The 10,681-nt window shown below is 45.3% G+C and overlaps 1 protein-coding gene across 1 annotated transcript in view; it reads left to right on the top strand.

Moving 5' to 3' along the window:
- The first annotated feature begins 9,910 nt into the window (after positions 1–9,910).
- Positions 9,911–10,681, top strand: part of LOC141052140 (NTPase KAP family P-loop domain-containing protein 1-like) — a 74,174-nt gene continuing 73,403 nt past the window's right edge. Inside the window, exon 1 of the mRNA XM_073549373.1 lies at positions 9,911–10,055. The gene's annotated coding sequence lies outside the window, so the exon portion shown is untranslated. The remainder of the gene's footprint in view (positions 10,056–10,681) is intronic.

Below are 10,681 nucleotides of genomic sequence, written 5' to 3'. Positions count from 1 at the left end.
CCAGTGATTTGGTTTGCTTCCTGAGCACATTTTGAAGTCTGCTTGTCTCCTGCTCCATCCTGCATCTTTCAGATAAGTTATTTGACTTCTTGAATCTCTTTTTGCATTGGATCCATTTTTGCTTGTCTCTGATTTTTGCTTAGCTGGTGTTAGTTCAGCCTGGTTCCCTGTTGGGACCTGTGCTGGACCCTGTTCCATATGCCACAGCGTATGTTAGTCTTTTTAGTATGCAGTTCACACCAGAGTTCTGATTTAGTGGGGGAGAGGTCGTGTGTCCTCAGTATTTTTGCATATCAGACGTGTTGGATTTTTCTTAGGGTTTTTTGCGTGATTGCAGACAGTATCCTTTCCTGTCCTGTTCTATCTAGACCAGAGGTCTCAAATACACAGCCCGCGGGCCGCATGCGGCCCCTGAAGCAGTCATCTGCGGCTCGCGGTGCACCACGTCGCACTCCCTGAGGTAGGTAGAAGGGGGAAGGCAGTGGCATGCATTAGGAGCGTGCGATGGCTGTGTGCACAGGACCTGTGATGAGGACACAGGAGGGGAGGAGTCAGAGGTCACATGATCAGGGCTTCAGTGTATGCAGGACGCTAATGTCTGTGCTGGTTGTCATGGCGTTGGATGCCGGTAAGTTTCTGTGTGGAGTCAGGAGGGTTTTACAGGGTGGATGTAGCAGAGCTGAGTGTGTACGAGGTGTATGGAGCGGAGCCGTGTGTACGAGGACCGAGGTGTGCGGAGTGGAGCCGAGTGTGTACGAGGTGTATGGAACGGAGTCGTGTGTGTACGAGGACCGAGGTGTACGGAGCGGAGCCGTATGTGTATGAAGTATGCGGAGCCTAAGTGTATGAAGTGTACGGAGCGGAGCCGCATGTGTACGAGGAGTGCAGAGCCGCGTGTGTATGAAGTGTACGGAGCGGAGATGTGTGTGTGCGAGGTGTGCTGAGTGGAGATGTGTGTGTATTTTGGCATGGCACCAGGGCCCATAACTTTGTACTTATGCCACTGCTCACGCTAGAAGAGAGGAGTGCGCCGCTCCGTAGTGGCTGTGGCCCTGCGTGATGACATCACACCAGCGCACAGAGAGCGGAGGCTTGACTTTCCTCCCATTGCTGGATTTTGCAGGTGACTGTGGCTGTGCGTGTACAGCGAGATGATAGTGCCGGCTCACATGCAGAGCTGATACTATCATCCGCTGAGGTTAAGGCTCCTTCACATACAGTGATCTCGCTAGCAAGATCGCTGATTTTGTGACGCCATAGCGATCTCGCCAGCGAGATCGCTGTGTGTGACGGGGATCAGCGACCGGCCCCCTGCCGGTTATCACTGATCGTGCAGCATTGGCCTGGGCCACTTTCAATCGCTGGTCTCCCGCTGCCCAGCACACATCGCTGCGTGTGGCAGCGAGAGACCAGCGACGCTGAATGCTTGTTTCTAATGTAAACATCGGGTATCCAGGAGTCCCGCAGCTCTTAGATACCCGATGTTTACATTAGAAACCAGTGTGTACGCCAGTTTCCAAGGTAAACAGCGGGCATCCAGGAGTCGCGCGGTTCCTGGATACCCGATGTTTACATTAGAAAGCAGCGTCGCTGGTCCTGATCGCTGGGGCTGTCTTGTGACCGCTCACCAGCGATCAGCCTAACAATGTCCAAGTGATCCCATCATGTCGGATCGTTCGAGGGATCGCTGGGACATCGTTATGTGTAACGGGGGCTTAAGCTGTACATCACAGCTGACAACCTGTTTAAACGGTCACGATCGGTATTAGCACCGATCGCGGCCGTTTAAGCCCTTAGATACCGCTATCAATTGTGACTGTATTAAGTTTGAAAAGAATGCGGCCCACCAGCTTAAATTTTTTTTTTTTATGTGCGGCCCATTTACTCTGCCGAGTTTGAGACCCCTGATCTAGACAGTTTGGGACCCATCATTTGCTTACTCTATTCTCTGCCTGTGTTTTGTGCTTCATCTTGTCTCACCGGCAATATATGTCCGGGGGCTATCTATTCCTTAGGGGTTCTACTCCGGGGCAGTTTAGCTTTACCATTTCTCTCTTTAGGCTTAGTTAATTCTGTGGCTGTGCCGAGGTGTCTAGGGCATCATAGGTATGTCCAACAGCTAATTCTAGTTGTGTTGTCAGTTAAGGGGTCTGCAATCCGCTAGCTACCAACCTCTTTGGTTATCTGGTTGCCTAGTCTATTCCTTGTTGTCCTCCTCGGTTACCTAATCATAACATGCCTCCTTTTTGGAAACTAGACTTATCTAGATGTGCTCCCTTTTTGGAACTAATCTACTGTTTCCTATTATGTAAATTAGTAGTGCATGGAGGAGTGGTACAGTTTGAAGCAATCTTTCATACACATGCCAGGTTTGTTGGGGCAGGTGTCGCATTGATAAGTGGAGTCCTTGCGTATTTCCCTTTTGTAACATACTCGGCACCTTTTTTGCGGCTTACCTTTTTTTTCAGTTGGCGGGACCACTCCTGGGAAATGCTGACCTGGTACGATACGAGCACCTTCTTTTCCGGAAGTACTGGAGCCCTCTCCTTCCTGAGTGCAAAATATCAGGGCCTTAACCACTACCTCCTAGAACTGAAGGTACGACGTATCGGTGTGGTGTGCACATTGTGACAGCAGGAAAGCATTGAGCATTGCCATTTGTACGATGTGCACGGCCAGCTTTTTGTACCACACCTTGTCCTTTTTCAATGCACTGTACGGTTGGAGGAGTTGATCAGAGAGATCAACGCCCCCATGTTTTTGATGTACCCCAGTACACAGTCCGGTTTGTAGACCTGTGTAGAGATACCTCGTATAGTGCTGAGGGCGCTGCCATCACCATGTATAGTGGTCCAGAGAAGAACATCCCTCTTGTCCTTGCACTTGACCACCAGCTGGTGGTCACTACATTGGGCTCTGCTGTCACCCCTTCAGAGCATCTGCCCAAGTAGCGTTTTCGGGAGGCCTCTCTGATTTTTGTGGACAGTACCGCATGCTGCGGTACCTCGCGCAGAGAGGAATTTGAAGATTGGGATGCTGGTATAAAAGTTATCAGTGTAGAGTTGATAACCTTTATCCAGCAGTGGGTGCACCAAATCCCACACAATTTTTCCACTCACTCTCAGGACAGGGGGACATTCAGGGAGTTCAATCCTGGTGTCCTTTTCTTCATAAACTCTAAACCTGTGGGTGTACCCTGAGGTACTCTCACACAGCTTATAGAGTTTAATTCCACTCCTGGCCCTCTTGCTGGGCAAGTACTGATGGAATCCGAGCCTTCCCTTAAAACCAAGCACTCATCCACGCAAATGTCCCTTTGGGGCACGTACACTTCAGCAAACTTTTTGTTGAAGTGTTCGATGACTGGCCGAACTTTGAATAGACGGTCAAAGTTGGGGTCATCTCGTGGGGACACTGTGCATTTTCGGTATAATGCAGGAATTTGTGGATGGCCTTAAAACGCGTCCAGGCCATGACCATTTGGAACACTGGAGTGTTGTATAAAACATCAACACTCCAATATTGCCGAAGTTCTGGCTTCTTCAGGATCCCCATGTGAAGGACCAGACTCCAAAACTGCATCATTTCAACTGCATCTACAGGAGATCAGATAAAAAATGATGAACCGGGGTTTTGTGCCAAAAATTGAACAGCATACAAATTAGTTTGGTCCACCATGAGCTTAACAAAATTCTCAAAGAAAAAGACTTTGAAAAAGTCTATTTCTGTGAGGCCGGTGGTGTCAAATCTTGATTCCTGATTCGGCCACAAAATCAGGAATCAGTGGCTCGTAATTTTCGGGGGCGAGGTCCATACGGGGTCTGTAATGGGGTGCGCTGGATCATCTTCTGGAAAGGTGGGCGCTGCTTCATCTTCTGTCCTGGGACATCTGTGTGGCGGTTCTGCAGGACCTGAGGAGGACGATGTGGAGGAAGAAGAGGATGAGGATGAAGAATCTGAAAAGTAAAGAAATGTGGGATCCTCTCCCTCACTATCAGTGTTGGAGGCAAAGAAAGCATATGCCTCCTCCACTGAATAGCGCTGTTGGGACAAACGTGACAGGCGTGACATTTTTTTTGAGTATGATGCTTGTGTTAAGTACTTTTGTTTTTAACTGTTTGTGTGTGGGGGGAGTGTTTGGTGCAAACTTGTCTGAAAAGAAAAAGATAAAAGAAAATAAGGGAGAAAAAAATGTCTGTGAAAAGAAAAGTGTAAAATAGCAGCAGCTCTGATAAGTGAACTATTTCACTTATCAAAGCTCGGCGGCTGCTGGATGTGTGCACGGGGGTTGTGCAAGGGGGGTGAGAAAGAAAAGTGTGAAACAGCAGGCATGAGCTCTGATAAGTGAACTGCATCACTTATCAAAGTGCGGCGGCTGCTGGATTTGCACACCGGGTGGCGCAAGGGAGGTGTGAAAAAGAAAAGTGTGAAACAGCAGGCACAAGCTCTGATAAGTGAACTGCGTCACTTATCAAAGTTCTGTGGCTGCTGGATGTGCACACGGAGGTGGAGCAAAGGGGGTGGGAAAGAAAAGCGAGCACTAGTGTTGATCAGTGAACTGCATCACTAATCAATGCTCGGCGGCTGCTAAATGTGCGCATGGGGGCAGTGCAAAGGAAGGGTGGAGGAGGAAAAAGAGGGGAAATGGGGGGATTGGGGTGGATGAAGAGAGATCGGGCAGGGATCAGGAATCGGAACACTTACGGTTGTAGTCTCTCTTTTGTCTTCTTTCTTCTGTCTTCAGCAGCAATTGTGGTGTCACAGGCTTCTGTGGCACTACAAGACCCAGCACAGCAGGAGATCCAGCAGTGTGAGCATTCTGCAGGAATCCTCAGCTAGTGTTAGGACCTGCAGAGCAGTCACAGACAGGTCAGAGACAGGTCATTCCGCTGCTGTGACCTGTTATTGGTGGGATCGATGATGACATCGATCCCATCAATCAGAGCTGGCCCTGGTGAAGCCGGTGTTGCTAGCTGTGATCTCCGATCCTAGGCAGGTCACCGGCAGATCACAAGCAGGGCACAGCGCGGTCACACCCATCGTGCCAATCAGCAGCTGCACGCCATGCATGGCCTTTCCTAGGCACCAGCCTAGGATCGGTGCTATTATAGCACCGATCCTAGGCAGGTCATCGGCAGGGTACAGCGCGGTAACACCGCGGCTGTGAACTGCGATTGGAGTGATCGATGTGATCGTTGATCGCGCGAATCTGAGCGGTTTTGGATGATGCCAGGCACCAGCCTAGTATCGGATACATCGGTACTCGATCCAAGGCTGGGACATCACTGTTTCAGCCAATCTGATTGGCTGAAACAGTGAGAAACGCTGCTATTGGCTGTTAAGAATTGAACAGCGCTCGTGAGTGCGGGTGGACGGGGACACCCAACCAGGATACCGACACCATCTTCCCACAGGTAAGATGGTGCCGGAATTTTAATGCGATCACCGTGACTTCGGTCGCAGTGTCGCATTAAAGATATGACGTACTATCCCGTCCATGATCAGACAGGCCCAGATTACATGGACGGGATAGTACTTTGGATGTCAGAGAGGGGTTAAAAAAAAGCAGTTTCTTAATTATTCAAGAGAGTAAAAAAATAACAGTAAAAAGACTAAACTATGGGAAAATCCTATATAAAATGCTGGATGAAAAGATGTTCAAAGAACTTTCAGGAAATGACTGAAAAATCTACATAAAAGATGCTTCAGGAAAAAGAACTCCAGAGTTTCCTGGAATGTCTTCTGCTTTAACCCCTTCCTGACATATGATGTACTATCCCATCCATGTGCCCTGGGCCTTAATGTCCATGGACGGGATAGTACGTCATAGCGATCAGCTGCGCTCACGGGGGAAGCGCACCTGATTGCGGCCGGGTGTCAGCTAATTATCACATTTGACACCCGGCACTATGTGCCAGGAGTGGTCACGACCCGCTCCCTGCACATTAAAACCAGGCACACTGTGATCAAACATGATCGCAGTGTACCGGGGGCATAGGGAAGAATCATGCAGGGAGGGGGCTCCCTACGTGCTTCCCTGAGACCCAGAGAACAACGCGATGTGCTCGCGTTGTTCCGAGGGCCTCCTTACTGCTGGCCCCGGATCCAAGATGGCCGCGGGGGCCTTCCGGGTCCTGCAGGGAGGTGGCTTCCCAGTGCCTGCTGAGAGCAGGCGTGGAGAAACCGCCTGCAGTGCCTGTCAGATCGCTGATCTGACACATTGCAGTGCAAAGTGTCAGATCAGCGATCTGACTTTATATAGTAATGTCCCACCCTGGGACAATGTAACAAAGTGAAAAAAAAAATTACATGCATAAAAATAATTTTTAAAAAATTCCTAAATAAATAAAAAAAATATTCCCTAATAAATACTTTTTTTTTTTGTAAATAAAAAAAACAATAAAAATACTCATGTTTAGTTTTGCTGTGACCGTAACGACCCGCCCTATAAAACTGTCCCACTAGTTAACCCCTTTAGTGAATCCCTTAAAAAAAAGGCAAAAAACAATGCTTTATCATCACACCGCCGAACAAAAAGTGCAATAACACGCGAACAAAAAGATGGATATAAATAAACATGGTACAGTTGAAAATTACATCTTGTCCCGCAAAAAAATGAGCCACCATACAGCATCATCAGTGAAAAAATAAAAAAGTTATAGCTCATAGAATAAAGTGATGCATAATTATTTTTTATATAAAATTGTTTTTATTGTATAAAAGCGCCAAAACATAAAAAAATTATATAAATGAGGTATCACTACCATCGTACTAACCTGAAGAATAAAACTGCTTTATCAATTTTACCACACGCGGAACGGTGTAAACGCACCCCCCCAAAAAAAATTCACGAATTGCTGGTTTTTGTTCATTCTGCGTTCCAAAAATTGGAATAAAAAGCGATTAAAAAATGTGATGTGCCCAAAAATGGTACCAATAAAAGCATCAAATCGTTCCGCAAAAATTAAGACCTCACAGGTCTCTGGGTCAAAATATGGAAAAATTATAGCTCTCAAAATGTGGTAACGCAAAAATTATTTTTACAATAAAAAGCATCTTTTAGCGTGTGACAGGTACCAAACATAAAAACGCGCTATAAATAGTAAATCAACCCCCCCCCTTAGTTAGGGAAAAATAATAAAATGTAAAAAAAAATGTATTTATTAGGGTTGGGATTAGGGTTAGGGGTGTGTTGGGGTTAGGGTTGGAGTTAGAATTCGGGGTTTCCACTGTTCAGGCACATCAGGGGCTCTCCAAACACGACATGGCGTCAGATCTCAATTCCAGCCAATTCTGCCTTGAAAAAGTCAAGCGTTGCTCCTTCCCTTCCAAGCTCTGCTATGCGCCCAAACAGTGGTTTACCCCCACATATGGGGTATCAGCCTACTCAGGACAAATTGCACAACAACTTTTGGGGTCCAATTTCTCCTGTCACCCTTGGAAAAATAAAAAAATGGGGGCAAAAAATCATTTTTGTGGAAAAAAAATATGATTTTTTTATTTTTATGGCTCTACGTTATAAACTTCTGTGAAGCACTTGGGGGTTCAAAGTGCTCACCACACATCTAGATAAGTAACTTGGGTGGTCTAGTTTCCAAAATGGGGTCACTTGTGGAGGGTTTCCACTGTTTAGGCACATCAGGAGCTCTCCAAACGCAACATTGCGTCCAGCCAATTCTGCATTGAAAAAGTCAAACGGCGCTCATTCCCTTCCGAGCTTTGCCATGCACCCAAATAGTGGTTTACCCCCACATATAGGGTATCAGCGCACTCAGGACAAATTGCACAATAACTTTTGGGGTCCTGTTTCCCTTGGGAAAATAAAAATTAGAGGTGAAAAGATCATTTTTTTTGAAAAAATATGATTTTTTAATTTTACTGCTGTACGTTATAAACTTCTGTGAAGCCCTTGGGGATTCAAAGTTCTCACTACACATCTAGATAAGTTCCTTGAGGGGCCTAGTTTCCAACATGGGCTCACTTGTGGGGAGTTTCCACTGTTTAGGCACATCAGGGGCTCTTCAAACGCGACATGTGGAGAATGCCTGCTTGGTAGGGAATCCCCACATGTATTCAGGCTGTATAGCAGCCGCAAATCATGCATCTGTTTCGACACAAACTTAATCTCCAAGCACGCCAAAATACTCGGAGGACACCCGAGCATGCTCGGGAAAATCCGAGCAACGAGTATAATCGCTCATCACTAGTGCTGACCCATCACTGCCATCATCTGTGCTCCAAATGAGTATGCTCTGATATCAGTGCAGCTGAAAGCAGATAAATAGACTAGGAAAAAGCAGAGTTTGGAAAACACTTACCGGCTATTTCCTGCAGGAATGAAAACAAATACCCCAATAAAGTTTCACGTCTTTCAATGCTGGAAAAAATTATTTAAAAAAAAATCTAAAATTAAAGTTATAATTATGCTTTAAGAGAAACTATGCAAATAGCAGCCAAATAAAAAGATGATCCAGTTCAATATTAATAAAAAATTGTATAATTGTTTGGAGGAAGATAAATAGGTACTTTAAACAGGAATAACCAAGTATCTGGAGACAAGGGTACATAGAGGAATTCATTCAATGTGACAGATAGTAGACTCATGAATTATAGTTTGAGTGACTCTTCTTTCCCATATTACCTTATGGTATGCCATGAATAAGACCTGAATGGACGAAACGCGTCGGTTGGAACACCAGGGACCCCATATCTACCATGTACCTAAGCAATTACCAGTTTTAATGTTTTCAAATAAAATTGTGATTTTATCTCAAGAAGTTTTCACCCTGGAGATCACTTTTTTCTGACCTTATAACCGAGGTCAGGAGCGGAGAGGTCAGGCAGGACAGATAAACAGGCTGGATTATTAACAGGAAGTTTAATACATGAGGATGCATACACAAGGGCTAACAGATCAGGAAACGTGTTAGAGCAAAGACTGGTGGGTGGAGCTGCTTAAAATAGGACCTGCTGGAAAGAGATAGGCCAGACCAATGACGGCTCACAAACCAGACAAAACATTATTATGAGGGCAATCTGGCCATGCCCCCCCTCCCCAGAGCCACAGGGTGTGGCATGTGAACATAGTGCTAGCTTTTCCTTGGGTGGCAATAAATCTTGATGTCATGACCCACACGAGATGGATGATACCACATATACCAACAACAGGCTGGAATCAGGAGAGGAAGGCCCTAACAGTAGAGAACGTGGGATGGGACACCTCCTGACTCCAACCTGAGCCTATCTCTAAGCTCTAGACAGACAGAAAAAGGGGAATAGTACTTAACAACTACTACCTCAGCTGCAAAGCACCAAACAGCAGAGGATAAGGCACCAGGACCCTGAACTCCATGGAAACAGCAGATTCATCACTGACCCCAGAGCGCTCTGTACTCCAGGCTGGACATCACAGAATAACTCTACAACCGACAGTCAGCTGATGGATCATGTGATTATCTAAAGGATGGTGAGAGTGGTCACCATCCACATCGGCTGAACAGCAAGAAAGCATCTGCCAGCAAGGAAACTGACATTAACCCTTGCTGGCCCAAAAAGTAAAAAAAGTTACATTTAAATTATAGCAGAACTAGAGCTGCCACGAATCTAAAAATGAATAGTAACACTTGAGTTGAAGTTTTGGCATTTAAAGCACATGTAATATTGTAGCACATGAGATTAACTTAGCCCAATTGTCTACAATCAAAAAAATGAATGACTACATTAAAAACTGGCTCCTTATCCAGGCCAAACACAAGATAATTAATGATTAAAATAATGGATGGAATTGCTAGAAAATCCTTTTCCTTCTTTGGTTCTACAATAGCTGAACTTCACCAGCTGGAGCTGGCATCCATACATCAACTTTCAGGTGTATCCAGAACAATTTCTTTTTTTTTCCCAACAAGATAATTAGTTCTCTGGAATTCCACACCCCAAAGGATAATTTACATGCGTCTTATAGGAGGTGAATACTATAAATATTTCTAATATCAGCTTTAACTCAATCCAACAACAGAATCCACCTGTATCCATTACTTCCAGATCAAGTGTTGACCGTAAGTAGAAGGATTTCTTTTATTTTTATTCTAAACTTTAACAATGATATTTACATATCTGGGTTGTGATTTTAACTAAATTCATATTTTGATGTCCTATGTCATGAGCAAAACATTTCTATGGATTCCATTGTTCTGTTACTGAGCACCTTCCTTATTCTGAACACAGCCATTGAGCTATACTGTATGTTCATAAGAACACCGAATATCTTTTATTAACCCAATAGATGCACAACTAATTGAAACAGGTTTGTTTTTATAATATCTTTTTGCATAAAGATATATTTTTTTTTTAAATATTGGTTTGTTTTGCTCCTGAATGAACTTATTAGCTAATTTATGATCAAAAGTTGTTTGGGTGAGGAGACGGAGGGGTTGTAAATATTAAAAAAATCTATACGTATAGACCATAATGACATGTGCTAGGCTGTATACTAAAGTGAAGTTTAACAAATGCATTTTTTTTTTCAATAGAATATATCTTATAGACACTGACTAATGAATTAGGCCGGTTTCACACTAGTGCATTTTCAGCGCGCGCACGGCCGGGGGTAGCTCCGCCCCCGAGCCGGCTCTCTGCCCGGCGTGCCCGCCCCTTCCTTGTAGCGCCGCCTCCTAGCGGACAG

This window comes from Dendrobates tinctorius, unplaced genomic scaffold, assembly GCF_039654945.1.
Source record: "Dendrobates tinctorius isolate UK_male_01 unplaced genomic scaffold, ASM3965494v1 ptg000158l, whole genome shotgun sequence".
Taxonomy (NCBI): domain Eukaryota; kingdom Metazoa; phylum Chordata; class Amphibia; order Anura; family Dendrobatidae; genus Dendrobates; species Dendrobates tinctorius.
Note: the sequence above shows the minus strand (reverse complement) of the source record. Positions and strands in the feature narration are given on the sequence as shown.